Source organism: Lathyrus oleraceus, chromosome 7 (genome assembly GCF_024323335.1).
Source record: "Lathyrus oleraceus cultivar Zhongwan6 chromosome 7, CAAS_Psat_ZW6_1.0, whole genome shotgun sequence".
Classification (NCBI taxonomy): Eukaryota; Viridiplantae; Streptophyta; class Magnoliopsida; order Fabales; family Fabaceae; genus Lathyrus; species Lathyrus oleraceus.
This window is the reverse complement of record NC_066585.1, coordinates 166,698,333-166,705,834: the sequence shown is the minus strand read 5'-3', so window position 1 is coordinate 166,705,834 and position 7,502 is coordinate 166,698,333. Positions and strand designations below refer to the sequence as shown.

Here is a 7,502-nt window from a genome sequence, read left to right as displayed (position 1 = left end):
ATGTATCTCAAATGTTTCACAATTTAGGTATTTTTGAATTTATGCATGTTGATGTGCCTTCCTATGAGCGCATCACTCTAGAGTTCCTAAGCACTGTAAAATTTAAATTGGAAAAGAATTGGACTGGTCATGTTTATGAATATTTTGGTACTATGAGTTTCTGGCTTTATATTGAAGATTATTCGATGTCGGTTATTCAGCTTGGGCAATGCCTCCGGTTACCATTGGTAGGACCAGGGGCAGTGTCGAATGAGTTTTCTGCAGGTCCCTTTTGGTCTTCTATTACAGGTTTACCGCAGTATGAACCCCGGAGTGCAAAGGTATCATGGATTCAAAACCCGTGTTTCCGATATGCGTAAAAAGGGTTGGCGTTCACCTTGTTCGGACGAGGTGATAGTACAGGGGTAGCAGCAAAAAGAGATTTATATTTGATGCATGCCGTGGTTAATGAGGAACCCGTGAATGTGGCGGCATTCGCCGCCGACCATTTGGGTACCATGGGGCGTGCCAACTCAGGTGCCATTTTGGTGGGCGGTATGATCACACAAATTGCTGAATGGTGTGGGTGTAGGCCGGTTTTGGACGGAGAGACCCCGATGCAAGCGTTGAGTAAACTTGACCTCAATGCTCTGTGCACGCAGGGAATGCTTGAACAGAGTCGTCATGGTTATGTCTTGGTAAGTCGGACACGCTGGTTGTTCCGATTACCGAACACTCATAAAACAAATGTTGATAATAATGAGAATTGGTTGTATACTTTTGTTAACCCCGAAGAGGCGGGAGAAGATGATTTTCGTGCAGGTGAAACGATGGAGGAAGATGCACCGACAAGGGAAAGGGGTGTTCCTCACCCTTCCACCTCTCACCACCGAGGTATGGGATCCTCCTCTGCTGGATGGATAACCATGGACATGGATCAGTTCCGTGTCGAGCAGGTTCGCCAGGGGGCGGAGATTGATTGGATCGTGACAGAGCAGCTCCGTCAAGGGGCTGCCATTGATGATATTCAAAGGATGATGCAGCAAATGATGTTGCAATTTCCACAACACCCTCCTCCACCGCAGTAGGCACTGTAAGTCCCTCTTGTATTTGGGCTTAAACATTTGGGTCAATGTTTAGTTCAGGTGTGTGTGTGTGTGTGTGTGGGGGGGGGGGGGGGGGGGGGGGTTCTTTTCATTGTTTTAGTTTTTTATTCATTGTTTTAGTTTTAGTTATTTTCCGTTTTGGTTTTTCAATTTTTGAAGTTAACTTTGATTTCTTTTATTTTCAATTGTTTGTGTGTAGGGTTACAGATTGATGGATAAAAACCAGAGGAGTGATGGGATGATGTTTAGTGGATGAAAGACACAACCCGAACTTACTCTCCCGAGGCACCTTGGAAATTTATGCAGCCGAAGAAAAACTATTGTTGGACGCAGTGTGATGAAAGCTGGATTGAGATAGAATTATGGTACACCCGAAACAAAAAGAAGCTACATTACACAGAGAGTGCTTTGGAACCTGCGAGTTTACCCCACATGGTGAGACTACAAAAAGCCAAATTCAAAGATATCATCATGAGAGTTAATCCAGGTATGACTCTATCACTCTGATTTTGCGTACGTTCTACTGACATAGCACTGCATTATGACACGTATTGAGGCACATTTTTGTTGTTAACCTTGAGTCTTTCCAGCCACCCTTGTTACGTTTATCCGTTGCAAACCCCTGTTGAGCCTTTAACCATTTTGTTTGTTTTTAAATCGCTTATGTCACCCTATGGCCAGAAAAAGAAAAAATATAACAATCTCTTTTACCCTTGCTCGGCATAAATGTTGTGGATTTTGAAACTGTGCTGAATTCTAAGTTTGGGGTGGTGAATCTAATAAAAAAGGGAACAAGCATGTGAAAAATTGTTATAAGAAAAGAGAAAAAGAGAAAAGAGAAAAAGAAAAATAAATTGGAGGCTTTTTGAATGCTCCGAAAAAAAAGAGAAAAGAAAAATAGAACTTATAGAAATGCACTTGTCCCAATTAAACGACTTGATTATATTTGAAATACTCAATCAGTTGAGTAAAGTTAAATAGTCGATGTCAAACCCCTTTATATCAAAGTAAGCATAGGTACAAGAAAACTAGCATGAATGTCGAGCCCAAAAACCCTTGTGTATCCGTTTTGTTCTTTATCCCACCTGTCCTAAGCCCCGTTACAACCCTAAGTCTTCCTAAAGTGTGTGAAATATGTTTGTGCAATAGAAGTAGAATTTATTCAAAACTAAGAGTTGATATTGCATATGCTGAATCTTGAGTGCTAACCCTGAGAGATTGTGTGAGAAGTATGAAAAACTTGCAGGTAAAGAGGTACTGTATTGTGAGGTGTAGCGGATAGTTCAGATCGGGTGGCCGAAATCTTGACCAAGAAGGTAGGAAACTCGGTGCGAATAACATCGGCTGTATAGTGGTGAAAAGGAATCATGGGGTGACCTCTGTTTGTTGTCTCTTGCATCACTTGAGGACAAGCAATGAGATAAGTTTGGGGTTGTGATCGGTCACCATTTTACTTGATTTTCATCATGTTTTCGGTCCAAATTCATCAATGTGGTAACACTTTATTTTGAGTTTTAAGTATTTCATATTTGAGTATTTGTATGCTCATTATGCTTTTGGTGTTAATTTAAGTTTTTAGATGCGTTTGATGTCGTTTCCGTGGTATTGTGCATGTTTCAGAGGTAGCTGAAGAGTCGGAAGTTTCAAGGCAACAATGGAAGAGGATGGAAAAGTTAAAGAAAAAAAAATAAAAAAAACAAGAAAATCCTGAAGCCAACACGGCCCGTGTCTCCTGACACGGCCCGTGCTGCAAGAATCAGCTCACCCCATAAAAAAACCAAGGGGCTGACACGACCGGCCGTGCTTCCTGGCACGGCCTGTGTCAACAAGTCTGAAGGAAAAGTAAAAATAAAAATAATTGAAGAGCCAACACGGTCGGCCGTGTTGCCTGGCACGGCCCGTGTTGGCAGGTGCGTTGAATTTTCTGATTTTTTGTTTTCACTCATGTAAGTGATCCCGGAGGGCATTTTTGACTTTTTACTTGGCTGTAATATGTACTGCACTATTTAGACCTAATGGAAAGAAGGATTGAGGGAGGAGAGAATTCTACGAAGAGAAGAAGAGCAATCAAGGTTTTTGGAGAACGGAGATCATCAAGCGCGGAAGCAATTGAAGATCGAAGCTATCCAATCTCTTGTAATGTTTAACCTTAAATTTGTACTTTCCTTGAATATTATGACGAGCTAAACCCCCCAATTCTAGGGGGTGTCCCTGAATTGCATTTGTAATGAACCTTCTTCCTACAATTTTATGAAAATTTATGTTTTTATGAATTCAATTTGTTATACACGGTCGTAATGCTTGTCGTATTGGAAAATTAGGTATTGATATGAGGGTAAAGGAGGTCGGACAAATCCCTTTATCGCTATGTGTATAATAATATTGCTAATTTCTCTTAGGAATAAGGATCGAATAGTGATGATGTGAAATTCTTGATATTCATATATGTGATTAATATTCTTTTGAATGGCTAAGGAATTAGGATTTAAAATTGAATATTAATGATTTCTGACTAAGGAATTAGGGGAAACTACTCTTGAGAATAATATTGAATCATTCTAACATAGATGTTATAAAATAAGGATTAAGTTTATTTCAAAGCAATTCATACACCCCGGACCTAGCATGCTTAACTATATTGTGTTACAAATTCTCTACTTTTCCTTTATATTTTACAAAGCAATTTATTCTTAACTCAACCAACGAAAGGTTCTTTTGTTTAATTGAATCGTTATCAACACCGATAGTTCCTACGCATTCCTCAAGATCGATACTCAGGATAATTCCTTTTCATTACTACATCGATAGAAATAGTACACTTGCTATTTTCCCGATCAGCCATTCATTCATTTACATGCATGATCTTAAAGTATCTTACATGAATGTTTGGAAGCTCTAAGGCCAAGAACAATTATGTTTAGCTACAAGGACACTAATTTTCATTTCACAACAAGTAATATATTTCAAACCATGAGATCTTTCTAAGAATTAGAAATTTCCAAGATGGACATTAGGTTCTTGGTTCAGTTTGGCGATAAAGTTGAAGGAAACTGTTTAAGTCAATCATCTCCATTTTTTTTGCGAATTCGGATCCCGACATGCCTGCCATTCCTGTTCTTGTTACGCAAGTTCATGACTGGCTTATGCAAAACATAACTTCTTCTTTGGAGCATATTTCTGAAAGGACTTCTGCAAAGGAAAATGGGCCATCCAATGCCACTGATCAAGATGTTGCTATGACTGGTGCATGCCCTGTCTCGGTTAAGTCTTCAGCTAGTACCAGGGATTCGTATTTCATTGAAGGGGTCTTTAAAGCTTCTTATGTGAAGCATGCATCTGACATGAAACATTCATCTGTTAAGGTTCTAAATTGCCAAGAGTCTACCGTCTATGTCTTAGCACCTTTGAGATAGGCCGTTGTCTATGGATGCTCAGATGCCACAATAGCTCTTGGTGTAGTTGGCAAGGTTGTGAGAGTCAAACGCTATGAAAGGGTTCATGTGATCGTGGCCGCAAAACACATTTGTATTACTAACTGTCATGAATGTGTTCTCTTTTGGGAAGTGAACCATAAATTGCAGTCATAACCATAAATTGCAGTGAATAGAAGGGATGGAGCTCTGGCTTTGGGGCATTCTTGATCCACATGATTCATTATCTCATGCAGCGGGTGTATTTGATGTTCAAGTTGGATCTACTTCAACTCATCTTGTGGTCTTTCTCTCTTGCTTGCGAAGGAAGGGTCCCACATAAACTTTCTTATCATTCAACAGCATACCATTAAACTTTTCAATAGCCTTTGAGCAACATCCTCACTATCAAACTGAACAAAGTCGTAGCCTTTTAATTGGCCAGATCCTGTACAACATCAAACGCAACAATTTCTGCGTAAATTCGCCCAGTCTACGACACACATAAAATGGCGTGAACAAAGAAGAAAAAAAAGCTTACCATTTTATTCCATGGGATTCCTAGACCAGTATGAAGGCAAGCCTTGTAGTAGCACCAACCTACATGTTTTATCTCCAAACAAGCAAAATAAAATTCGCATCAGTCCAATAATAATAACCATAAAACCATGCTATGAAACCATTACTATCATGTCAAGTTTGAACATGAGAAAAAGAAAGCTACTGTTTAGAGAGTTCTTTGAATAAAACAAAGACCAAAGGGAAGGTCCTAGTTTGTAGACATGTAGAGAGTTCAACTGTTTCAAAGGTAAAAGAGAGCAAGGTAGTTAAAGAAGCCATTGGAGTTGGAGTGGTACTTATTGATAGGCAAATCAAGATTTGTGATCCCTTCAGCTATTGTTGGAATGAAAACCGAAAAGTATCATGAACCCTTATGCCCACAAACTCAGCGTATCCCCCTGCAAGCATCAACCACAATCCACAAATTAGTACAGTTCCATTCCGTTACGACAACCCCGTAGGCACACATTCTAATCTGTTTAAATTTGTCAAGACATTTACAACAAGGACTTACCTGTTACCGACGATAAAAGGATGAGTGGAGGATTTGAGCAGAGGGACCATAAGGTTGAAAGAGCAACTTTGTACTATGAAAAAATTTCGAATCCACTCTCGTGGTCCCCATTTGTTTGCACCTATAAGAAGACACAAACCCTAATTTGGAGAGGGCGGCCGATACTATTCACAAGACGCTAAAAAAATCATATAGGGAGGGAAAAGAAAGAAACAACAAAAAACGAAAATTTTGCTAAGAGAAGAAGTGGATAACCTAGGGTCGGCATTCCCTTTGGAGAGACCACTAGAGTTTCATCCCGCCGCCCTTTCAGACGGAGCCTCTACCAAGGGTGAGGTACGCAAGCGAACATGCACCGGAGGTAAGTCGACGAACGAAGAAGCATTTGCAAGAAGGATCCAAGCGTGACTTTTCCAATCACCGTCGATCTCGCCGTGAGCGGGCAGTCCCTTCTCGTACCATGCTTTGTTTGATCTAATCTTGACGACTTTTCTCCATACTGTTGACCATAACTTAGGGGGAGTATGGATTTTGTTTTGGGGTTTCATCATTTTTTTAATTCTCGGATTAAGCTTCGTTGGCATCACCCTTGAAGCTTTATGTTCTTGGGTTTACGGTTTGCTTTTCCTCAAGCTGGGATTTTTGTTTATTTTCCCTGAGAATGGTTGTTTTTTTTAGGGGGAGAGACGAATGTTTTTTTAACTTTCCTTCAGTTTTTTTCTTTTATTTATTTTGGTCTTAAGGCAATTAAAACCCACCCGCAGGATTATCGTGCCATTTAGTTGTCGTTTGGCTTTTCCTTGTAAGCAATTTTTCATTAACTGCTGCCAGCTAGCATTAATGATGGTTGGCCTCTTCATCCGCACCCAACATCCATGCGGCTAGGGTCTGTCCATTGGATTCCCATGTTCACTTCCATCGGGGCCAGTTTGTAATTGATGTTTGTTGACCCGAATTCAACATGGTCCAAGCTTTGATTGGGCTTTATTTTTTGATGATCCATATCCCGTGGCCTGCGATGTACCCCTTTATTTTTTTGTTGATTACCGTTTCCTTTTGTATCATTTTCTTCTATAACTTAACAGTTGTTGACCTTTGGCTAGGTGGGTGTGAAGCCTCCTCGCTTCCCCCCTGGTCGTGGGTTCGATACTTGCGTGTGACGGATTTTTTTTGGTACCATTTATTTTTCGACCCTAGTACAACACTTTTCTCTATTTTATTTTATTCCTTTAAGTCTCTTTCTATAATTTATTCTTATTTTTTTGACATTTGTTAATTTCAATATTTATTTCATTGTTTAAACATCGATTTTTTTTATGGACTTGGCAATTCCCGTGCTATTCATCCATGAGTATTTTTATCAACATATTGATAGTATTTCGCCGTGTTTTCATTAATCGCATATGATATTTCAATCATTGTCAGTATGCGCAAACCGGCTTTGAGCACATTACCTAGATTTTGTTTGTTCCCCAATTTTCATTCGCCTTACACGTCTTTGTGTTATGTGAATTTGATTCGCCCACTCCCATGACGTGTAATAATTTTACTGTTTTATTTCTTTATTTGCTTGACTGTTTAGCTAGTTGCTAACACAAGAATGAAATCAACCATTTTCAAAAGATCAAAAATAAAAACTCGATCCAACATCGAGTATTTTCCCAATAAATAAATCCATCCATTTCTATTCATGCATTTCTACCCATTTCCTTTCTTTCAAACCACTTCACTCAAATCTTTCTCAATCACTCATCAAATGCTTGATCCAACGTCAAGCCATTTTCACAATAAAAACTAAAAAAAAACTTAATTCATATTTAAGACCTTTTCAATAAAGATGGAAATGCAACGTGGTGGATACCACGCACTCCTGAGACTAGGGTTCGAGATGGATGTCTCGTCTATCTTAGCTCTCGCCATCATCTAGATATA

At 39.5% G+C, this 7,502-nt stretch overlaps 1 long non-coding RNA gene across 2 annotated transcripts; it reads right to left on the bottom strand.

Annotated features, from left to right (window-relative positions):
- Window positions 1-3,875: 3,875 nt before the first annotated feature.
- On the bottom strand, window positions 3,876-6,582 carry LOC127101528 (uncharacterized). 2 transcript variants are annotated; one of them, XR_007794654.1, is made up of 4 exons: window positions 5,571-6,581; window positions 5,353-5,454; window positions 5,037-5,108; window positions 3,879-4,943 (listed from the first exon to the last, which is right to left on the bottom strand). It is a non-coding gene; the product is annotated as an uncharacterized LOC127101528 (long non-coding RNA). The 2 variants fall into 2 exon arrangements; XR_007794653.1 differs by having other exon boundaries at window positions 3,876-4,943; window positions 5,037-5,454; window positions 5,571-6,582.
- Window positions 6,583-7,502: the final 920 nt, after the last annotated feature.